General features: G+C 38.8%; 1 protein-coding gene and 1 long non-coding RNA gene across 6 annotated transcripts in view; both read right to left on the bottom strand.

Moving 5' to 3' along the window:
- Positions 1 to 15488, bottom strand: part of AMMECR1 (AMMECR nuclear protein 1) — a 115413-nt gene that overhangs the window by 96609 nt on the left and 3316 nt on the right. The gene's annotated exons all lie outside the window — the stretch shown is intronic.
- LOC123331717 lies at positions 499 to 9643 on the bottom strand. Its single transcript, XR_006548449.2, has 2 exons — positions 9256 to 9643; positions 499 to 633 (listed from the first exon to the last, which is right to left on the bottom strand). It is a non-coding gene; the product is annotated as an uncharacterized LOC123331717 (long non-coding RNA).

Genomic DNA, 15488 nt, shown 5'->3' with positions numbered 1-15488 from the left:
GAATCAAACTAGGGTCTCCTGCATTGCAGGCGGATTCTTTACCAGCTGAGGTACCCAGGAAGCCCAATGGTAGCATTATCCTTATACAAAATTGTTGTTATTTAGTTGCTAAGTCATGTCTAACTCTTTTGCGACCCCATGGACCCCCTGCCAGGCTCCTTTGTCCATGGACTTCCCTGGTGGCTCAGACACAGTCAGACAAAGAATCTGCCTGCAATTTAAGAGACCCAAGTTCAATTCCTGTGTTGGGAAGATCCCCTGGAGAAGATAATGGCTATCCACTCTAGTACTCTTGCCTGGAGAATTCTACAGTGGGTTACAGTCTATGGGGTCACAGAGTCGGACATGACTAAGCGACTAACACAATACTAAATTGTCAAACATATTATAAGTGGTTCATTTGCAGAGTTCTGAGAGTTCTGAGGGTCCTGAATGAGTTTAGTTGCATGTATGATATGAAAACAACCTGCACATACCTTGTGTGCCTATGTTGTGGGGGGTATGGTATAGAAAATTTGAATGAACACATAAAGCTTTCCACATAACTTCCTTGCCCCTCTTAAAGTAGCACCCAAAACTGTACATGGGACTTTGGGCTTCAGGGTCATGCTGCAAGGGCAGAGAGTCGCATTGCTAAAAGAAAAATGTTGAGTATCACTGACAATTTCTGAAACACAGTAACAGTGACTACAAAGTCATTAAAATCTTCTCCAAGAAAAGCAATTTAAATTGACCAAATCCTCAATATAGAGGAATTCACTCATAAAAATCAACAATGATACGTAGTCTCAGTGCTATTTATGATGCTATCATCCAGTTTCACTGTTCTAGTCTATACATATTTTTATAAACCATCATGAACATATGACAAAGGTATATAACATGGTAAGTTTTCACTATGTATCTTCAGAATTCATGGACTTAGAATCTGCAACTTTAGGAATTTATGAGCAACCATTATAGTCCTTGATTAAATAATTTTTCATTTTGCCAACACATTAATTTAAAGAATTTGAATCTTGTGTACTTTAAGGCTAATATGTGTGAATGAGTTGCTAAGTTAGTAAGTCTATCCTATCATCCAATTATGCTTTGGATGTTTTCTTTGCATTGTAAACTATAAAATAAATCAGGAAGTTATTAAAAAATTGTTTTTAAAAAAAATGGCCCCTGAAATAAAGCAAATTTCTACTGTTGATGATTAATATAAGGAAATGGTTTAAGAGTCATAAAGCAGTGTTGGTTGTTAGCCAGAAGATATTAATTTTGGATAAGTTAAAGACTAATGTCTCCAATTCAGCTTTGACTCAGATCTATGACATAAACAAGTCTGCCATAAAACATTTTATGAGGGAAATTACATGCTAAAATATTATTTGTGCTTTCAGGATAATTCATAATCCCTTGGGTCAGGCTTCTTCAAATCTGCCTCTCTTCATCTAAATTTTATTAATGTGAGAACAGAAACATCAAGAATTTTCATAAAACAAACAAAGATATTCCTTTGGTTCATCAAATGTAGGATATTCAGTGTGTTTCCTGACCCTCCCAAAATACATTCTTAGGCAACAGATTAAACACTCCTGACTGCAGAAATATTAGGAAAGAAAGAAACGTTTATGTAAACATATGGAAACCTAGAGTGTAAAACAAAACAGTAGAAAAAATAAGCAAATAGTACCAAATAGCCTTCCAAGCACTCCAATCTTTTTTTAAATTTTCATATTGATGTCTTAAAAATTTTTACTGGAGTATAATTGCTTTAAAATGCGGTATTAGTTTCTACTGTATAGCAAAGTGATTCTGCTATTTGTATACATATATCCCCTCTCTTCTGGATTTCCTTCCAATTTAGGTCACCACAGAGCACTGAGTAGAGTTCCCCTTGATACACAGTTAGCTTTTCATTAGTTATCTAGTTTATACATAGTATCAATAGTGTACATATGTCAGTTTCAATCTCCCAATTCATCCCATCCAGTGCTTTCCCCCTTACTCCAATCTCCTATGAGAATGGAAGTGAAGTGAACTGAACTTCCTCAGTTGTGTCTGACTCTTTGCGACCCCATGGACTGTAGCCCACCAAGCTCCTCCATCCATGGGATTCTCCAGGCAAGAAGACTGGAGTGGGTTGCCATTTCCTTCTCCAGGGGATCTTCCCAACCCAGGGATCAAACCCAGGTCTCCTGCATTGAAGGCAGACACTTTAACCTCTGAGCCACCAGGGAAGCCCATCATCAGGTAAAAGATAAGCAGGTGACTAAAGTCTGTGCCATAACTCCTTGAGAACCATAAATACATGTTCTTACCCTTCTGCATACAGCTACATGTCAGTCCCCAAAATAACAAACAATATCAAATAAATCCACAAAGATCTTATGGTGTCAGTTATACACATAGAGAAAAAGATACCCACTTTAAGGTAAAGCACAGGAAGGAGCACAATGTAATATCTCACTTATTCTCTGCTTTTAAACTGCCTAGAAAACCTAGAAATCTTTGAGATCTAGCACTGCTCGGAATTCATCAGTCCACTTAAACAATGTTTAAGTACTCCTTTAGATATTAAATCCAGTTTGAAAAAGCCTGAAAGTCATAACTTCACAACCTATCTACCACCATTACTCCACCACCTCCCCAAATTGCAAAACTAGCAGGACCAGCAAATAGTTTTCTAGATAATGCAAAATGGTTCAACACTGCAAGGATTTAAGTGGTCAAAATTCTATTATGCAGTTGCTACCAAGCCTTCAGATATTCAAGACTACTGCTTTAAAAAATGATGAAGCTCCACAGAAATACTATATTGAGGAAGGGGAAGAGCAGGATCTTCCTGGATTTGGGCTTCAATTTTGGGGAATGAGAGACTGAGAATTAAAAGCATTCAGATAAATACAACAACAATTCTGAGAACAGGAAAGCACCACTGACCCTGCTGGGTTGGTGCAGGTTATTTAAGGTAATAAAGGGTTAATGAATGGTTATTATGGGGTGGCGAATAATTATAACTCTTCATGAAAAAGTGAAAGAAACCTTCAAGACTAAAACACTCCTTTTCTGTAAAAACTAACCTGAATTTCTCTAGGTTGAACCAAATAAAATACAGCAAAGGTTCACTTTAAAATTGGAATTTGCTTGTTCTCTTGCCATATCAAAACGGAGCCTTGGTTGTGCTCTAAACCATGGAGGCCACTGCCTATTTAACATGCCTATTGTTTGAAGCCTGTGAAAAATGAAATTGGCATCTAAGTCGTTCAGCCCTGTATAAACAAAATCACCTCTCCTTCCCCTGACAAGGAAGGGCATGCACCTTTGTTAATAAAGATTTTACGCATACTGAGGGTGATCAAGGACCTTTGTGTGATCTGTCCAAAGAAATCACTGGATTCCATTTGGCCTCCTACCCTACTGTGTGGCAGGGATCTGTGATCACCTATGTAGGCCAAAATCCATCCTTCTTCAAAAACATTTCACTACCACTATTTTCATTTCACATCTGGTGTTTCTTCACCTCGCTATAGTAATAGATAATTCAAGCTACAATTATTCATAATTCAAGGCTATGACGTAAGGGAGAGCTCATTTACTTATAAACATAAACTGACTACATGGAGAACACTGTTCATGAGCATTGTGCTCATGTGTTTTTTTTTTTCCTTTACTTCCTGAGTATGCTGGCACAATGTTCATGTTTATGTGGCTAAAACCTGTCAGAGACAGTCTCATAGTTTCAAAATAATCTCCTTATATTCTGAAATATATTCTAGAGAATAAAAAAAAGTGAGTTACTAAAATAAAATTTTACAATGATCACTGAAGAAGAATTTGGGGATTCTAAACCTGTAACCTAGTGTAATTAAAGACAAACTATCAATAAAAGACTGAGAATTTTGCTCTTTTGTCTTCAAAGGGCAATTGTTCAGCATAAAATAAAAATATGCTGTTCTATTATAATTCAGGAAACTATTTTAGAACTTTGTTTCTAAGTAATACTATAAAACCTTTAATGATTTTGCTTATATAGCTTGTGTCTTAACAGTTGTAACATTCTTGAGTAGGGCATGTTAAGAACCATAAGGAATACACCCACTAGACTAATCTAAAGCTAATTTAACAAATGACATCATTCAAGAGTTAGTACACAATCCCCCTATAATTATTATAATTCCCAGTACCTACCTTATGTGAGTTACATTTGCAACATCCAAGTTAAATTTTCTTCATTAATTTAGGGAGGAAAAAAATGGCTTACAGCCATTTAATTCCATAATAATTAAAGTAGTTTATTTTTTCAATTACATAATATTTGTAGCTATTCAGTTTTCCCAGCTTCATGTTTAAGACACTGAAGTTTGGAAGAAAAAAAGAACACTGAACATAAAAGACACTTGGGCAAAGGAAGATATAACCAATGTTAATCTAACTGACTTATGCTGAATGTCTATTGATGAATGAAAGCACTTTGCGCACACAGCAGACTCCTACGTGTGTTATTTCCTAGTCTGTTGTCCAGGCTTCATGACATTCAAGACATTAAAGAAGCTGCTGAGGCATAATTAACTGGACAAAAGGGAAACTTTACCAAGAAAGAGGCAAAAATTGTCAACTGGCAGACTTTCATTTCCAAATGTTTGAATTATAGCAACAGTATCCTAATGCATCTCCTTTCTTGCTAGGATCTCCCCCACTTTAATCTACCTTTGCGGCATCCATTGACTATTGTCTAGTGCTCATTCTGACCTCTGTACCTTTAAATTGATTCTCTGTCTAGAACGCTTGATCTATCTACGAAAAAGGTCTGCCCAGCCCGAATGCTACTTTGTCCATGAAGCCCTCCTACATAACCCCAGCTCACATTCATCTTTGTCCAAACTCCTCCAGACCTCATTGTTTCCATCATTCACTTGGCCATTAAGTCATATGTGACTTCCTTATTTGTTTCCTGAATCTTGTCTTCTCAATATGACTGCAAGCCTTTTAAAGGCAGGAAGTATGGCTTATGCCTATCTTATAGATCACCCACCTGCACCCAAAAAGGAGGCTACCACAGTGTTCTGCCCACAACGCTTATATCACTTGTTGAATGGAAATATTAGAATTAACCATAATATGAAGAGTAGTACTAGCTTAGAATAAGAGATACGTTTTGATGTAAAACATACTGTCTTAAGATAATGCTGGCAAATAAATATTGAAGCTTAAACAAATATTCATTTTTAAATATCTATAAGTAAAGGGATAATCATGAAAATTCTATTTTCTCTTTTAGAAGTGCAAAGGCATCTCTAAATGAAAGAAGCTAGAAACTTCTCCAAAATACAAATTAATGCATTATAATTCAGTGATGCTATTAAAAATGTCTGCACCTCTGCTAATGATAAAGAACCTCATATGGTTGTGTAGACAACAGAGCAAATAAACAACTTTGAAAACCCCTGACTTGACCATATCCATTATTTCATAGATGCTATTAACACATTAAGAAGTGAGCTTTCCATTAGAAACAAGTATGTACACTATAAGAAGCCATTTCAAGAAGTGTTTAAATAGTTTATACACAAACATATGGACTGAAATGCCTTACTTATAATAGCCTATGAGGCAAGGTGTCTTCCAATTTTCAGTCTCTCTAGAAAACACATTTTCTAAGAAACATCAGGATTAACTGTCAAAACTAATGTTCTTCTTTAATGCCTTGGTCCCACCCTCCACCTTTAAAAGTGGGTGAACAAGGGCCAAACTCCTGTCACAGATGTTTCTTTATATTATTATTAGGAAATTCATTAGAAAGCCCTAAAAAAATAGAAGAGGAGACCCAAGAGGAAAGCTAGAAAATCAAGCTCTGTTTGAACACACGGAGTCAGTATTTGTTCTTGTTCAGTTGCTCACTCATGGCCGACTCTCTGTGACCCCATGGACTGCAGCATGCCAGGCTTCCCTGTCCTTCACCATCTCCCGGAGTTTGCTCAAACTCATGTCAATTGAGTCGGTGAAGCCATCCAACCATCTCGTCCTCTGTTGTCCCCTTCTTCTCCTGCCTTCAATCTTTCCCTGCATCGGGGTCTTTTCTATTGAATCAGCTCTTCCCATCAGGTGGCCAAAGTACTGGAGCTTCAGCATCAGTCCTTCCAATGAATATTCAGGACTGATTTCCTTTAGGATAGACTGGTTTGATATCCTTGCAGTCCAAGGGACTCTCAAGAGTCTTCTCCAACACCACAGTTCAAAAGCATCAATTCTTCAGCATTCAGCCTTCTTTAGAGTCCAACTCTCACAATTGTACATGACTGCTGGAAAAACCATAGCTTTGACTAGATGGACCTTTGTTGGCAAAGTAATATCTCTGCTTTTTAATATGCTGTCTAGGTTGGTCATACCATTCTTCCAAGGAGCAATCATATTTCAATTTCATGGCTACAGTCACCACCTGCAGTGATTTTGGAGTCCAAGAAAATAAAGCCTCTCACTGTTTCCTTTGTATCCCCATCTATTTGCCATGAAGTGATGGGACTGGATACCATGATCTTGGTTTCTTGAATGTTCAGTTTTAAGCTAGCTTTTTCACTCTCCTCTTTCACTTTCATCAAGAGGCTCTTTAGTTCTTTGCTTTCTACCATTAGGGTGGTATCATCTGCATATCTGAGGTTACTGATATTTCTCCCGACAATCTTGATTCCAGCTTGTGCTTCATCCCTCCAGGCATTTCACATGATGTACTCTGCATATAAGTAAAATAAACCAGGTGACAATACATAGCCTTGACATACTCCTTTCCCAATTTGGAACCAGTCCATTGCTCCATGTCCAATTCTAACTGTCGCTTCTTGACCTGCATACATGTTTCTCAGGAGGCAGGTAAGGTGATCTGGGAGTCCCATCTCTTTAAGAATTTTCCACATTTTTGTTGTGATCCACACAGTCAAAAGCTTTGGCATAGTCAATGAAGCAGAAGTAGACATTTTTCTGGAATTCTCTTGCTTTTGCTATGATCCAACAGATGTTGGCAATTTGATCTCTGGTTCCTCTGCCTTTTCTAAATCCAGCTTGAACATCTGCAAGTTCTCAGTTCACATACTGTTGAAGCCTGGCTTGGAGAATTTTGAGCATTACTTTGCTCACATGTGTAGTGAATGCAATTGTGCAACAGTCTGAACATTCTTTGACATTACCCTTCTTTGGGACTGGAATGAAAACTGACCTTTTCCAGTCCTATGGCCACTGCTTAGTTTTCCAAATATGCTGGCATATTGAGTGCAGCACTTTAACAGCTGCACTTTTAGGATTTGAAATAGCTCAGCTGGAAGTTCATCACTTCCACTAGCTTTGTTCATAGTCATGCTTCCTAAGGCCCACGTGACTTCGCACTCCAAGGCTCTAAGTGAGTGATCACACCATCGTGGTTATCTGGGTCATTAAGATCGGTTTTGTATAATTTTTCTGTGTACTAGTAAAAGAAATGATAAATGCCAGGTCAAATACTAACTGAAATGCTACTAGCTTGAAATTTAACTTTTTTTAATGGTTGTTTCTGCCTATAACACCTTGAATCTAGTTTATTCATAATTTTCAATAAGTGTGGAAAAATAAATAATACTTCAAAGCTTAAATTAGGCTCTCCTGCATATAAGCTTCATGCATCTCTAATATGGGTTGGTAAGATGACATTTTAAAAGATTCCAACATTCCTATGAAAACTTAGTTGCTTGAGGTAGAGACACTATTACATACCTTTAAAAATGAGCTAAACATGGTGCTTATAGTTAACAGTACTGTACACTTAAAAATGTGTTGACAGGATTGATCACGTTATGTGTTTTTTATCACAATAAAAAATACTTGCTAAAATTGATATACATCTATATGATAGAAAAGGAAGTCATTAACCAAAAACAGTTGGTGCTCCAGTTATCCCTAAGAATGTAATGTACAAACTAAACCGACCATAGTGGGTCCTGTTAAAGAGACAATGGAGACAAGGTACAGTGAGCTGAGCATGCTAAGTAGGATGCCTTCATATGACTGCATTCTGCATTCAGAAATTACAGCTGGGTCTCTCCTTTCATAGTATCTGTTCCATAATCTTTGTGATGGAGAATATCTGTGAGCAAGCTATATAAAAGAAACTTCCTACATCTAAGGAGAGGCTATTAATACCTAAATACATGGGCCTAAAAATAAGACACATCTGAATACCTGAGGATTTATAACTATACTCATTGACACATCAAGGGGAAAAAAAAGGATTAATGACCAGAGAGCGGCTACATTTATCCACTTGGGCTATACTTAAGCAAAGAGTCGGACACAACTGAGCGACTAAACAAAACACTTAAGCTACTTGTCCCATGGCTCCCAAACTCACCCAGAGGCCTCAATCTGAGGACACAACGTGAATGATTATCAATGTGGTCTCTAGGGAGCACTCGGGGGGAGCCATAGACAAGCTCTCTTATGTTGTTAAACGTCATGATATGCATCCGTGGCTGGTAGCCATCATTTCTTTCTAACCAGAGTGCCACCAACCCTTGGTCCTAAAGGAGGAACACCTAGGTTTGTATCATGTAAAATACGCCTCTTGTAAGCAGTCCTGCTCCAGACTCAGCACTCGGTCCCTTTATCTGCCCTCAATCCAGGTGTCATCTCATTTGACAACAATCTTATTTTTTCTCCTTCCCTGATTCCCACATGCCCTCTACTCCTACCTCCAGCTCTAAGTGACTCTCTTTCTCCACAGAGCCATGCTTTCAGTGTGAAAGGGTGGATTTCTGCAAAACAACTTGCTGAACAGGGCAACGGTTAGAGCAGTTTGTGGAGTGAAATATACCACAAATCACGTATCACCTCATTAGTGTCAGAGAAATAGAAAGCAGTATCATTCCCATTTGTTCTCATGGGGGGGGAGGGCATTGAATTGACAAGGGTGTGGGGCAGATGGATCCATGAATTGAACAAAAATTTTTAATCACTGACTGCCTGGCCCCCTACTCCTACCATCAAAGAGCTATTCCACAAAATCAAGTACCTGGCCAAGCTATTGGGAAGATTTTGTTCTTAATACAAAAGAAGCATGAGAGTTTGTTTGTTTTAATCACAGGGAATTTGACAAAATGCATTGAGAACAATAATCTAACATGGAAAAAAAGGCCGGAAGACTTCATTAAATTCTTCTTTAGTGAATAAATCAGCAACACTGTCTTCCATTTACCATCTTTTTTTGAAAAAAGTGAAAAAAGCACCCATCATCTAAACACTTACCTCACTGCTGTTCAAAATCAGGATGCAGAGGGTATTTGTCTTACTACAATAAGGTATGCGCTTGAAGTCTAAGTTTTACCAGTTATATAACTTATTTGCACCCCAAACTACCTACACTCAACCATGTGATTTTTAGGCTACATAAGCAATACTAATGTCACAGAGAAGAAGCACATCAACGTGACTAGCACGGGAGCATTTCTTTGAGGCAGACACAGTGCGGTGGCCTTCAGGCTGACAACACCAAAGCTGATTTTTCATAAAATCCATACTATGAGAATGACTCAAAGATCCACCAGTGCCTGAAGCAAAGCTGAGAATCTGGTGTCACTACCTTGCAGCAATCTAAGATCTCACTATAAGATATGTTACTAGAATTGTGTGTAATATGCTTACAGAAAGTATATGGAATGGCAAGGCAAGCTACATAGGCAGTTAGGTCAATCTCACTACTTTCCATTACTAGAGAGCTGGTCAGCATCTTCCGGCAGGATATTGCATAATACAGTCAACTGTGCTCTCCCAGCATTGCATGTGGCTTTGGGTCACAGTGTGGATTATCTGTAAAATGAAACAGATAGGGGAAAGGCAAGAATCATCAAGACTATCACAGACCTTATTTTAAAAACTAGAATTAGTAGGCCTGTACTCAAGTAGAATTTTTCACATTTGCCCATCCACTGAAGATTGCAAAGATCACAAAGCAATATGGCTGATCCTTTCCATTGATAATAACTCTCTTTGATCAATGAGCAAGGATGCAAAACAGATCCAGTTTGATTCTTTACTTTCTAAGCTTGAGGACACAGGACCTAGAATCTAGTACCAGATAGTACTTTCTATCCTTCAGAAATTTCCTTTCATCCAAGACCTAAAATTATAAGTTCCTGAGATGGTCCTCCACAAGGCTCTATTTTGTTGAAAGTTATGCTATGATATACACATAAGGAAATTTAAAAATCACTGACTGCTTTCAAACTGATAAGCCTGAAGACTGAGAAAATATATAAACCTACAGTAGGGAAACCCAACATTCTATCAGTATTTCCACTGACAAAGCTGAAAACTATCACTGATCTCTACCCATTTCAGCAGCTCAAAGCCGCAGAGGGGGTGAAAGGGAGGTTGAAGAGATCCCAAGAGACCAACCAAATCCTCACAATAGCTCTTTGCTGCTCTGTGGCTGTTAATTAAAAAAGAAATGACATTTGATAACTGCCAACACCTGAAATATACATATTAAAAATCTGATTTCACCTGACCAATTATTTATTTCTAGAAGACTCCTGAGAGTCCCTTGGACTGCAAGGAGATCAAACCAGTCTATCCTAAAGGAAATCAGTCCTGAATATTCATTGGAAGGACTGATGCTGAAGCTCCAATACTTTGGCCACCTGATGCAAAGAGCTGACTCACTGGCAAATACCCTGATGCTGGGAAAGATTGAAGCCAGGAGGAGAAGGGGACGAAAGAGAATGAGATGGTTGGATGGCATCACCAACTCAATGGACATGAGTCTGAGCAAGCTCCAGGAGTTGGTGATCAACAGGGAAGCCTGGCATGCTGCAGTCCATGGGGTCACAAAGAGTCGGACACTACTGAGCAACTGAACTGCTCCCCTCCCCCACCATGTTTTTTAGTGGCACCACCATTCTCCTGGTTCCTCAGATTTATGAATTCTGAATTATGTTCAAAGCCTCTCTTACATTTACCTGCTCCAGCAATGGGAATTTGGTAGATTTTATCCCCATAATGCCTCTTTACTCACATGCAATCACCTAATTTCAGGTCCTTGTCCAAAAGCTATCTCAGCTATCTTCATACTCAATCCAAATTCAATCAAACCAACATGTCTTCTACTCCTTTCTCTCAAATTAGATACAGTTGGGAATAGGTGAAAGGTGGAAGGAAGGTCCTTACACTTGAGATCAAATTTCACAGCAATTCCAACAGAGCTGTTGAACAAACTTTTCCTGAGCACAAGAATAGTTAGGCACAGAGCCAAGAAAAGAAGAGCCAATGATGGGAGCCAAAAAGCAGGTGAGCTGCAATCTTTCCACTCCTACACAAAACCTGGCCCTAGAGTGCGAGTCCCTGCATACACTGATAACTCCTTCCACTTCTTGATTTTCCAACCTTCCTAGATTCACAAACTACGTCCCTGGGGTCCATTCCTTGTGCCCTCATCACCTTAAGTCCCGCTGTTCTCTCCTACCTTTAGGCTTCTCTTCCAATTCATCCTACATTCTAGAAGACTCATCTACAAATTCTGTTCCCTTCCTAATATGAAAAACTATAATCAGATCCAATATTTCTTATGCAGCATTCTCAGAGGGTTCACAAGCCAAAAGGCTACTTTCCATTTCCTTGAAGTTTTATGATCTTAGAGACCAGAGCAAGGGGAGTGGTATGGCAAATGCTGAGTGTTTAAGTTGCTGACTGAAGACAGCTGCTGGGAATCCCCAAGTGCTGTGGCAAGGGGTGTGGCAGTGACAGCAACCGGTTTGAGAACAACCAAGTAAGACTTCTAGATCTACTGTTCACAGGCTCTTACCAATAACCTCTGTACTTCTGCCATTTAAAAACCTGGCTCAAAAGTTGTCCTCTCCCCAAAGCCTTCTTCTTGGCCACTCCTTTACCCCATGTCATTACCATGCTCATGCACCACATTTTTCATGCGTCTAATTCACCTATAATCATCTATATATTGCTCTGCTAGCATGTTAAGTATCATATCTTAAACGACACTGTGAGCTCTGTGAGGATAGAACTATTCTTCTATTTCTCTAGTTTCCAACCACGGAACTCAGCAAAGTGTATATGCTAATAAGAAAAAAAAATACCAGGTTTCCTCCCCCAGTGACATATAATTTCCACTCAGCTATTCAACACTAACATTTTTACAGGTGAGCAAGTTTGAAAGTATGGTACACTAAGAGCTGTAGAAAATACACCCACACTTGATAGAAAAGATGCCACTTATGGTTGGACCAAACATAAAATATGCCCCACCCAACTACATTATTACACCATACTTTTTCCTTTGGGCACTTTTCTTTCTGCTACATAAGCTTGTGGCTCATTTTTGTTCTTAGCAACACTGTAACTACAGAAGCTCAACTCTAAATAAGTTCACTGTTGGGAATCTACTCTTCCCACCTACACAACCACTGGCTTCCCACACTGTCTCCAGTGTCCTCTGAGCAACTGCCCAATTACTGATTGTGGAAAGACAGCTTACACACTGAAGGTCCATTCTTGGCAGCCCCTGGGTTTTACTGCTGGTCCTCATGCACTTAGCTTAATTGATTCAGAACAGTATCAAAAAGACATTATTACACAAGTTGGGGGGAAAAAAGACTATTTAAGAAAATTTAAATGTAAAAGCCCTGGTCATTGTGCTGCTTTAAAACAGGCAAGCATGTGTGACATGGAGAGAACAGAAAAACGCCTATTGAAATAGGGAACTCTGACTAATCTCATTGCACAAGTTTTAGTGTTTTGCACATATACATTCTCAAAAAGATGATCTGTTAATGGGAAACACAACTGACTTCAAAATTATAATAAACTGCAATAATAGGATATAGTGTTTTAACACAATTTCAAAAAGTGTACAATCTTTTAAAGACAACAATGTGAATATTAGTCTGTTTCTGAGAAACACATACTTAGAGAAAAAAAACAATATATGCGTGGGCTAACAGAGCAGTTTTCTCTTTCTCAGTAGTGGTCTTTCTTCCCACTGGACTTAGAGATCCTTCTTGGTTGCTATCGACTAACTGGGACCTGAATGCAGCACAAACACAATTCATAAGCACGAAAAATTATGAGCTAGGTTATCACTCCCTTTGGCCATATGGGGGAGAAGGTAAAATAAGCATTGAGTTTTCCTTTGTAACTAAATATACCTTGCCCTACATACACCTTCATGCATAGATGTAAAAATAATTTTGTAATTTATATTTCTATATCCTACCATTTCAGTCACTGAAGGTTTTTACAGCATAAATGACAACTGGGGGCATGCCCTGCTTTCTTTTCTATAAGATAGGACACCAGATTGCCTTCCAATGGAAATAGACCTTGTTGAAAAACAACCCATATAATACCTCCCAAAATGCTCAACAATTTTTCAGACTATTATTTTAAAAGAACTATACATTACGATCATTACGCTAGCATAGATAAGGAAATCTGTAATGGCTTAGTAGCATCATCTAGGAGAAACACACACCTTCCGGCTATTTTGGTCACTCTTCATCCAAAAGGGACTTAACAGAAATAGTCTGTGCTTAAAATGATGATTTAATATCATTTTGACCTGAGCTGTATTATCAAATCATCTTTCTTACTAACATGTTATAGGATTGTTACTGTTCTAATGAAACAAAGTGCCTACCTCTCATCTCCCTACAGCAACCCAATTCGTCCCAAGCACAACGACAAATAGTAATTTGACTACTGTGACAAGACAAGAAAAAGGTAACTGTTCAAACACCTGATGAAGGTATCTGAAAATCTGCATGTCCAAGAGTTGATTTTTTTAAAAATACATTTTGTTCACTGCAATGGGGGGAAACACACTTATTGATGTTTAATAGTAAAGTATCTTTTATGTGCTCTGGTTTATGCAAAATGTAGTACTGCATTAACTTCAAAGGTGGTAAGAAGATTAAAATAAAAGTTCATGGGATGTGACATGCAACACAGTATTAAAGATATAAGACTGAGCAATCCCAGTGCCTTAGCAGGATCCTTTTATGTTTCTTTGTTAATGAGGGAAATTCTTAAAATGCAATCCAGCAAGCATAAGTGTGAGTAAAAAGCTTTTAAAATCTTATTACAACATGTTATTTAGTGAGCTAATCATCAAAGCATCTTTTTAGGGGGCTTTAGTTACTAAAATCAATAAAACTCACTTAAAGATATCATATCTGAGCTGCTTTTATTCCTAAAATGTGCCCCTCACATTTAACAATTTCTGGGGGAAAAAAACCTAAAATCATACGGCAGATTTCCAGTTAAGGGTTTCCTCCCCTCAATCTCACCTCGGACTGAAACCATCCCAAGAACCTCAGACTCTTATTTGGATCTTGGCAGCATTCAGTCTCCCTGGTGTAAGTTAGAAAGAACATGATAAAGGATACTGGCATGGAAGCAGGAAGTTTTATATTGGAAGCTGACAGTGAAAAGTGCCATTCCCTTACAGTTGCTCAAGTACTTTGTTCAGGTCTTCTGCTGTCCGAACCAGTGGGGCTCAACGTGTGGTCCTGGGAACTGCAGCAGCAGCATCACCAGGGAGCTTGGTTGAAATGCAAATTCACGGCCCCACCCCAGACCAACTGAATCAGAAACTCTGGGAATGGGGCCCAGCAATTTGTGTTTTAACAAGCACTACAGGAGCTTATGAAGTAAAGTTTGAGAACCACACCTCCCCAAACTTTTCCATGTTCCTAAGAGTCACCTGGGGAAGCTTGTTAAAATGCAGATTCAAATTCGGCAGGTCTGAGCTGGGGTATGTGAGCCTACATTTTGAACAAGTTCCAGGTGATGTGTCTGCAGACCACACTGCAAGTGTTTTCCCAAACCGGCTGTTTACCAAAAAGCACTCAGAAGGCTCATAAAATTCGAGTACCCAGGAACCACCCCACATCAAATTAATCACAATGTCAGGAGAAAGGCCTAGTCGAATACAACATACTGGTCCTCCGCCTCAGCTACCTGGAGAGATTCTAAAAATCCTGATGCCCAGGCCCTATCCAAGACCAATTAAATCAGAATCTCTGGGGTTGGGACCCAGGCATCTGTCTTTTTAGTAATTCTTCACTGATTCCAATGTGCAGCCAAAGTTGAGAAGGACAGTTCTGGAGTAGAACTGGCTCAACACCTGGCACAGTGGATCCCTTATAACGTTCCCATCTATAAATGTAAAGCTCTGTGAATCGTAAAATGCACCTAAAGTCATGTTTTCTTTAAATCATGTTTTGAACCTTGGTTCTGTGGGCACATGTGGCTGTACAACTGAGACCAAGGATTCAGTCATTCATTCCTCACTCTGAACACAAATGTTACCTTTCCTCCACTGAACAGATTTCCATTCTCCTCCCAAGCCCCAGCTATGGCTACTTCTTTGCAATGAGGTAGGTACTCAAGGAAATAGCAGCAACAGTGTTGTGTTGATACAGTTGAAACAGCAGATACACTGTATCCATACAGCCTGTTCCTATGGT

The sequence above is a fragment of the Bubalus bubalis genome, chromosome X (genome assembly GCF_019923935.1).
Source record: "Bubalus bubalis isolate 160015118507 breed Murrah chromosome X, NDDB_SH_1, whole genome shotgun sequence".
NCBI classification, from domain to species: domain Eukaryota; kingdom Metazoa; phylum Chordata; class Mammalia; order Artiodactyla; family Bovidae; genus Bubalus; species Bubalus bubalis.
The sequence above is the reverse complement of the archived record's forward strand: the minus strand, read 5'-3'. Positions and strand labels throughout refer to the sequence as shown.